Here is a 7,455-nt window from a genome sequence, read left to right on the forward strand (position 1 = left end):
GAGAAAGCTCCCCAGCACTTGTAAGGCTTCTATCCTGTAGGGCATTTCCCATCCTGAAGTTAAACAGGTAAACCTGGCAAGTTAAGCAGAAGGAGTCCTGGGCTGAATCTACATGAGTGAGGCTAGCAATCACGCAAGTATCATGGCAGTTGCTTTTGGCAGGGGAATCGTGGTTTCAAAGCTGCGTGGGTAAATGCCGAGAGGTTTTGGTGCCATGTGTAATGTTTTCTGTTCTCCTTTTTGCCTTGTTGTTTGGACTCCAATAACTTAGTCGGTCTTAGCGAACCTATGCCAGCGGCCCAAGTGGGCACGCAAAAGCCTTCTCCGCTGGCATGAAGACTCCGTCTCTCCCCACCCCTGCCATCGTTAACAATGGTGCCATGTGTGCATGCAGCTGTGCCATTGGGGATAACCCCACCCTCCCTCCATGGCTGTGCAATTCCCATCGCCCTAGAATTTCATACAAGCCTCATAGTAACAGAACAAATAGCATAGCATTGTCTGTTTAAGCAGACATCTGTCAGAGGCAGGAATAATGCTAGTCGAATATATCTCCCAGCACTTGTATGGTTCTCTCCTGTAGGGGCATTTCCCATCCTGAAGTTAAACAGTAAACTGTATGCAAGTTTAAGCAGAAGGATCCTGGGCTGAATCTACATGAAGTGAGGCTAGAAGCCCCGGAATGGCTTGTCTCCATAGTCCCTGGCCAGCGCCATGCTCTGGTCAGCACTTCTAGACCATGAAGTTCAGTTCATTTCCCTTCCTGGCTCTTGCTTCCTGGGCATTGCTCTTTTAGCTTGATGTCCCCAAGGTGCACTGCTGGGTTTGCCATAAACCAGCCCAACACCTTCTGGGTTATCCAAGACAGACTTCCACAGGAAGAGAATCTTTTTGTTTGCAATGTTTGCAGTATTTTGTAATGTTGTATCTATAGATGCATTTCATATAAGTAATTCTTTTTAAATAAGAAGGATAGGAGAGAGGTGGGAAGGTAGGAAAGGAAGAGCCGGATTTGGAAGGGAGGAAGGAGGAGATGCAGAGGATGTTCTGTGTTGCCATCCCGAACACTTGGGGATCCAAGACAGACTTCCACAGAAGAGAATCTCGTTTGCATTGTTGGCAGTAGTATTTGTATGTTGTATCCTATAGATGCCTTTCATATTAAGTAATTTGTTTTTAAATAAGAAGGATAGGAGAGATGTAAAACAACTTGAAACCCCAGTGAAATTACTCAGACATCAATACAGGAAATATAAAGCAGTTCTTCTTTGGAAATGTTAATTCAATCCACTATTACAATCCATTTGTGTCATCGAAACTGAGCCGAATTAAGTGAAATACCATCACTTCAGTGATTTCAAAGATAAAAATGAACAGCTTAGAAAAGTTGAGACAGCACCCAGATGGCTTCAGCCAAAAACTTGAACCCCAGGTGAATTTCACCAGGTAGAAAGAAGATTGCCAAAACGGCGCTGCTTTACACCACCAAGGAACCAACCATACCGTTAAAACCCACCAGATTTGTTTCAGATATAGGTTTTAAAAACAAGAATTCAGGCCAGAAAGACACCCAATTAAGGGACTGCCTTGTATCAAAACAGTCCTCCCTCCAAATTCACACAGGTTTGGGGGGTCACGGTTTTGATTATGTGCAAGTTTTCCACCCCTCCTTTCCATTCCTCCTCCTCCCTTTGCGTCCCGAAGTCTAGCCTTTGGGATCTAGCATAATCCCGAGGCGGAGGTTGCCCCGGAAAATCTGCCAAGGGACCATCCCTCCAAATTCACAGGTTTGAGGCTCACGGTTTTGATTATGGGTGAGTTTGCCTAGAAGACTTGAACATTAAAGAGGGAAGAAGTCTCTTCATCAGTGCTTCTGGGCCCAGAAAAGGACCCAGAAATATGGACAAGATTTGGCAGATGTAAAAACATTAAGTTTCCATCTCATGGGTGCTCTCAATGTAGCAATGAAAGGATGGTGTTTTGGGCTATGTACCCATGTTCTAGAAGAATTAATTCTTGATGTTTCGCCAAGAGGTGCTGGCTTGGAAGGAGTATATAGCGTGTGACTCTTCCTACCCAGTGTCACACAGTGTTGGGTTGTGTCCACACACACACACGGGAAGGGTCTTGAACCTGCAAACCCCAGCCGTGTGTGTTTCTAATGCCACAGAGTGTGGATAAAAGATAACATTAAGCAATGTTGGAAGATCCGATGTATTTCTCCTTACTTGGACAGGTTTGAGGAAACCTACAAAAGCAGAGTCCAATTCCTGTGTGCTAATTCAGAGCTGTGCTTTGCATGCCAGTGTAATAGCTTTCAGATATGCATACACAGCTAAGCTCCATGCGTATCCCAATATGAATCCCTAAAAGAAAACTAACCTCTGGTCCAGTCAACCCTTTTCCAGGCTGCAAAGCGAGATCTCAATTCCAAGTAACATCTTTGGCTGGAAACCAGAATTTCTTTAGATTGTCAATATTGGGTTTTTTCTACCCATTTCAAAGCTGTGCCTAACACTATTTATTCAGTTTAATGCAAATCAGGAATACTCAGACTCTTAACTCTCTTTGATTATGAACTAAGGTCATAGTAACCTAAATCCTTAGAAGCAGTTTTCCTGATCATACCGTTCAGATTCTTTTATCATGTTAGTTCAAATGTCCTACACGTACAACATCATTATTTTCCTCATTGACCCTGCAGAAGCGTGGATTGAACTTCTCTGGAAGCAATACTTGCTCCTCTACAAAAGAGATATAGTTCCAAGAAGTTTGCATCTGAAGAACCAAAAGATCACATATGAGCAAACTGAATCAAGCCAACATACTTCCCGAGGCTGCGGAAACGCGAGGAGGGAGAGGCTATGAGAGGCATTCGTGGAGTTTCCTGCAACCATAATGGATCATGTGGCCTGTCTTGATTATGCCACAACAAGAGACAGCTGATCTTTATATGAACCGTGCATTTGTTTCCACTCAAAACTCCTCCGTTTCTCTGCAAGACCCCCGGCTCCTCTTCCAAGAGAAAAAAGAAGTGGGACAGAGTCATCGACCGACTTCCAATCCTGCTACCCATGCCCTGCTCCCAGAACATGGAACGGACACTGACTCAGAGGACAGAAGCGGCGGACCTGCCGGAACTGCGACTGGGCCCTGGACATGCTGGTATGCAACTGAAGCAGCAGCGGAGGAGCAAGGACGTGACCTAGTAGGCACAGTGGGCTTTGAGATCTCAAAACAGTCAGGAAACTTTCGCCTTCCCAGCAGAAGACCAAAGGATTGACAAAAACTGGGATGCCTGGCCCAAAACGGAGGCTATCAATAAACGATATAATAATAATCATAAATTTTCTACTGCTTTTTGTGAAAACAATCCAAGAGGCTTACAACAAAGCATTCTGCATACACTAGATACCATATCCCCCCCTCCTTTGTCCTATATCGAAGTGATCTCTACTATATTTTGAAGTAAGAAACAATCCTTTTGCCTGGAGGCTCGTTTTTGCCATATTTCACATGTACAGACCCCCAAATTCTTTGTTTGCGGAGCTGTTTGGAGTGCAAGAGGGACTCTAGGTCTCTCTGGAAAGTCTACTACTTTCCTCATGGTGACATCACTCCCTGAGCAACTGAGTAGTTTTCCATCTTGAATTGGAAGGAGACCACATCTTTGGTAGCTATTTGGTAAGCATACCTTCCTAAGAGCCCAGAGATAAAGTGCATGCATGCATGTGTGTGTAGCATGGCAAAAGGGAGTTGGACTGGATGGCCCTTGTTGTTGTCTCTTCCAACTCTATGATTCTGTGATATGGCTCTATGTCTGTTGCCGATTTATTTTCTCCTTATAAAAAACACAACTCTTCGGAGGAATGTTGCTTCTCTGCCGATTCTTTTTCGCTCACACGCTGCGGCATAAAAAGAGGGATAGATATGTTTGAGCTACTTTAAAAGTCTCCAAGGTCCTGGTCACGTACTACCTAACAAGTCTCAATAGTCTGAAGTTAAACAATTCTGAAGCTTCGCTGTGTCACTTTGCTGAGGGGGATTCACAGTTGATAAGCTCACAAAAACCTAGTCTCCTTCCAGAACTTTGTGCATTTTGGAGGTTCTCTCTCCTTGGCCATGGCAAGATAAAAGGGCATTTCAAAACGGCCGTCCCTAGTGGGCCCCTTCCCTCTTCCCAACTCTCAAATGGAGGTTTTGGAAAGATGGGGGAAACTGGGGTTGTCACGGATGAGGAAGGTACCAGCCTTAAGGTGAACTTACTGCCCCAAATACTCTTCTTATTTCAAAATATTGCGTAATCCACAACGATACTCCTTTTAAAATTGGCATAAGACTATCTCAAAAGTTTTACGGTCTGGCAAAAAGCCTGAGTCAAGTTTACATGATGATCCCAAAAGAGGGGTGCCACGACCAAATTTGAAATTACGTAGATTAATACGCCTGTTGTATGACTGGGATGAAAGTGGAAAAACCAAGAATGTTATTACTAGAAGGCCCAGGATTAAGATTTGGTTGACATGGGTATTTTTTAGGGTAGTCAAGATACGCAAGAATATAGCAATCATTACATCAGGCGTTGCCTATTAAAGGTATGGAGTAAGGTCAACCAACCGGTGTACTATCATACCAAAACGGGCATTCCTAACCAAGCTCTCTTCAACAAAGAGGGAGAGAAGCAAGTTTTACAAAATGCTGACTGTCAATTGGAATTGGAGGATAAACAAATAAAACGCCTATGATAAATGGGTCCAAGACCTTAAGCAAAATATTGAATTAGCCCATGGGAAAAACGTTTAAATGTACTTTGAATTCAATTAAAGGAAAATTTTACAAAATGCAGCTTCACTGGTATCTCGCCTCAGAAACGGGCAAAAATGTCTAAAAAGACCAAAATGGTTGCTGGGAATGCAAAAAGAAATTGGTGCTTTGCACCCAATGTAGTGGAAATGCAATTACTCACAGAAAAGTATTGGAACTAAATTCACAAAGAAGCATAGACTAATTTAAATGGCAAGACTGACAAAGACCCCAAAATGTACCCATTGATATAAATTGCTGATGAAATTAGAGCAAAGACATGGCAAATTGATTATTATATGGCAGCTGGCCAGATAGTATAAGCTTTAGATGGAAGGAAGTAAAAGGCCAAGTATAAAGGATTGGTCCACGCTAAACTGTATTAAATCATAGGAACAATAAATTGAAATATTTATTTAAAAATAAATCTTTGGAAGGCTTTTTTTTTAAAAGAATGGATCCCTTGATAAAATATTAAAAATTAATGTGGAGACGTTTTGTAATAGATCTTTAACAGTAAACGATATTAAACGTGGAAAGAAAACTTGGACTTTATATCAGTGGAAGACACTTAAGGAATTTATTTTTTCATCAAGAGTTTTGATTTATCTGTTTTTTTTAAAGCCATTAAATCTGGAGAAAAAAAAAAACTAAATAGAAGCTAGAAGAACCAATATGAAAGAGGAAAGAAACAGCTACAGTTTTTAATGTTTTCTTTGATTAAAATCTGAGTATTTCTATTGTTTTTAAATTTGCATACAAAACTTAATAAATATATTTTAAAAAGCTTTGTGGATTTTGGCAGTAAATGCAAGGATCGGATCTTCGCTGAGCTCTGTGGCAAATTAAGAACTGATCTACCCCTTTTCTGGGGCCAACAGTGTTTCTGAGTTACAAGTGCCCCCCAAAAAGGACTGACGTTCCCCTTCATTTTAAGCCAGAAATCCTGATCTATAGAGGGAATGAGAGAAGCCACTCAGTCCAAAGAACATAATATCTTTCCTATTTATTCCTATGGAATAGTTAAACAAAAATCCCCCACCGAACTGTTTTTTGCCACTTGACCAGGGAAGAATAAATGATATTTCAAATGGCTGCCAACACTGAGCCTTTTCTTCTAATTCAACATGGGGCAAGTGGGGAACACAAGCACCCATCTGTATACGGAGCTCACTTTCCTCAGTGTCTGGAAAGGGGCAAAGTACATAAAAAAATCTCAAAATTTTGAGTAAATTAAACAATTCTGAATCTTTGCTGTTCCACCAAGTTAGATTTCTTTTCTGAGGTGGCTGGCAATTGATAAGCATAAACTAAGCCTTCTTCATAACTTTGTGGATTTGGAGGTAGCTCCCCTGGCCATGGGGGCTTTTTGCGCAAACCATCAAAAGCAATAGAAGTGCAACCAACCGATTCCCACCCTCAGCTGTGGTGGCAAAATAAAGACTCATCTCCCCTTATAGTAAATATAACACAAAAAATAATAAGAATAAAATATGGGGCCAAAACACTCTCCATTTTAAAGCAAAAAACTGATCTGTAGAAAGAAAGAGAGGACCATTCAGCCCTAAAGAACTTAAATATTTGTCTTGTTTTCCTACAGAATGGTAGTAAACAGAAATCCCACATAGAAGTATTTTGCTCTTGACCAAGCAAGAATAAAAGGACATTTCAAATGTGGGCCCCTTCTTCTCTTCTTCCCAACTGTCAAAATGGCGGTTCTATTCTAACCTCAGACTTTTGCTGAATGCCTCACAAAAACAAGGGGGAGATGTGTAACTGCACCCTTTGGCTTTTGGCAGCTGTCCCCAAAACAGGGCTGATTCTCCTGGCTGTACCATCACTTTGCCAAATAAATAACTTCATAATCATTATGAGAAAAGGCAGCATATCTTTTAAACTGGAACTGGAAATTATAAGCACTAAGTATGTTGTTTTATTGTTGTTGTCGTTTGGCCTTTTTCAACTGGTATTGTGCACTATATTCATTTGTTGCTCTCCTCCTCAACCCCTGGAAAAGCACTAATGCTACTAATAATTATAGAATAAAAAACCTGCTAAGGTAAAGGCAGAAATCTGGGGAGAATGAGGTATATATCCATAAACAAACAAAATAAAATGGGTTTTAGGCCACCAACACCTACAGCCAAAGAGGGGCTCAGAATGGTGCCCATTTCCAACACGGGGACAAAAATAGCAAATGCAGGAACACGAAATCCTGCCTTTTCAGGAGAAAAAATGGGCATAATTCAGTGGAAAGTATATCAAAGTTATTGTTTTGCATTATTCATTAAACACATCCTATCAGAAGGTTTTAAAAATGCTATCAAACATGTGGAATCAAAGAAAGGGCCTCAAAAGGTTGCCCCACATATTAAAAAGTGGCTTATAACCATCAATGTACCCAGATGTGTAATCATTCCCTTTCCCCTCCTTTTCCCAAAGGAATAGGCAGGAATCCTGCCTTTCAAGTAGAAAAAAAAGAGTATAAACTCAGTCAATGGCTCAAAACCTCTAAAAGGTTTCTTCTGTTCACCAGAGAAGGGGCTTCAAAAAGCCCTTTCTACCTGGGCCAAAGCCTAGGCAATGATGCCCTTTCTCCCTTCTTAAAGGATAAGGAAAAACCCTGCCATGGCAAGAGAAAAATGGGTATAA

The sequence above is a fragment of the Sceloporus undulatus genome, chromosome 5 (genome assembly GCF_019175285.1).
Source record: "Sceloporus undulatus isolate JIND9_A2432 ecotype Alabama chromosome 5, SceUnd_v1.1, whole genome shotgun sequence".
In the NCBI taxonomy this organism is placed as follows: domain Eukaryota; kingdom Metazoa; phylum Chordata; class Lepidosauria; order Squamata; family Phrynosomatidae; genus Sceloporus; species Sceloporus undulatus.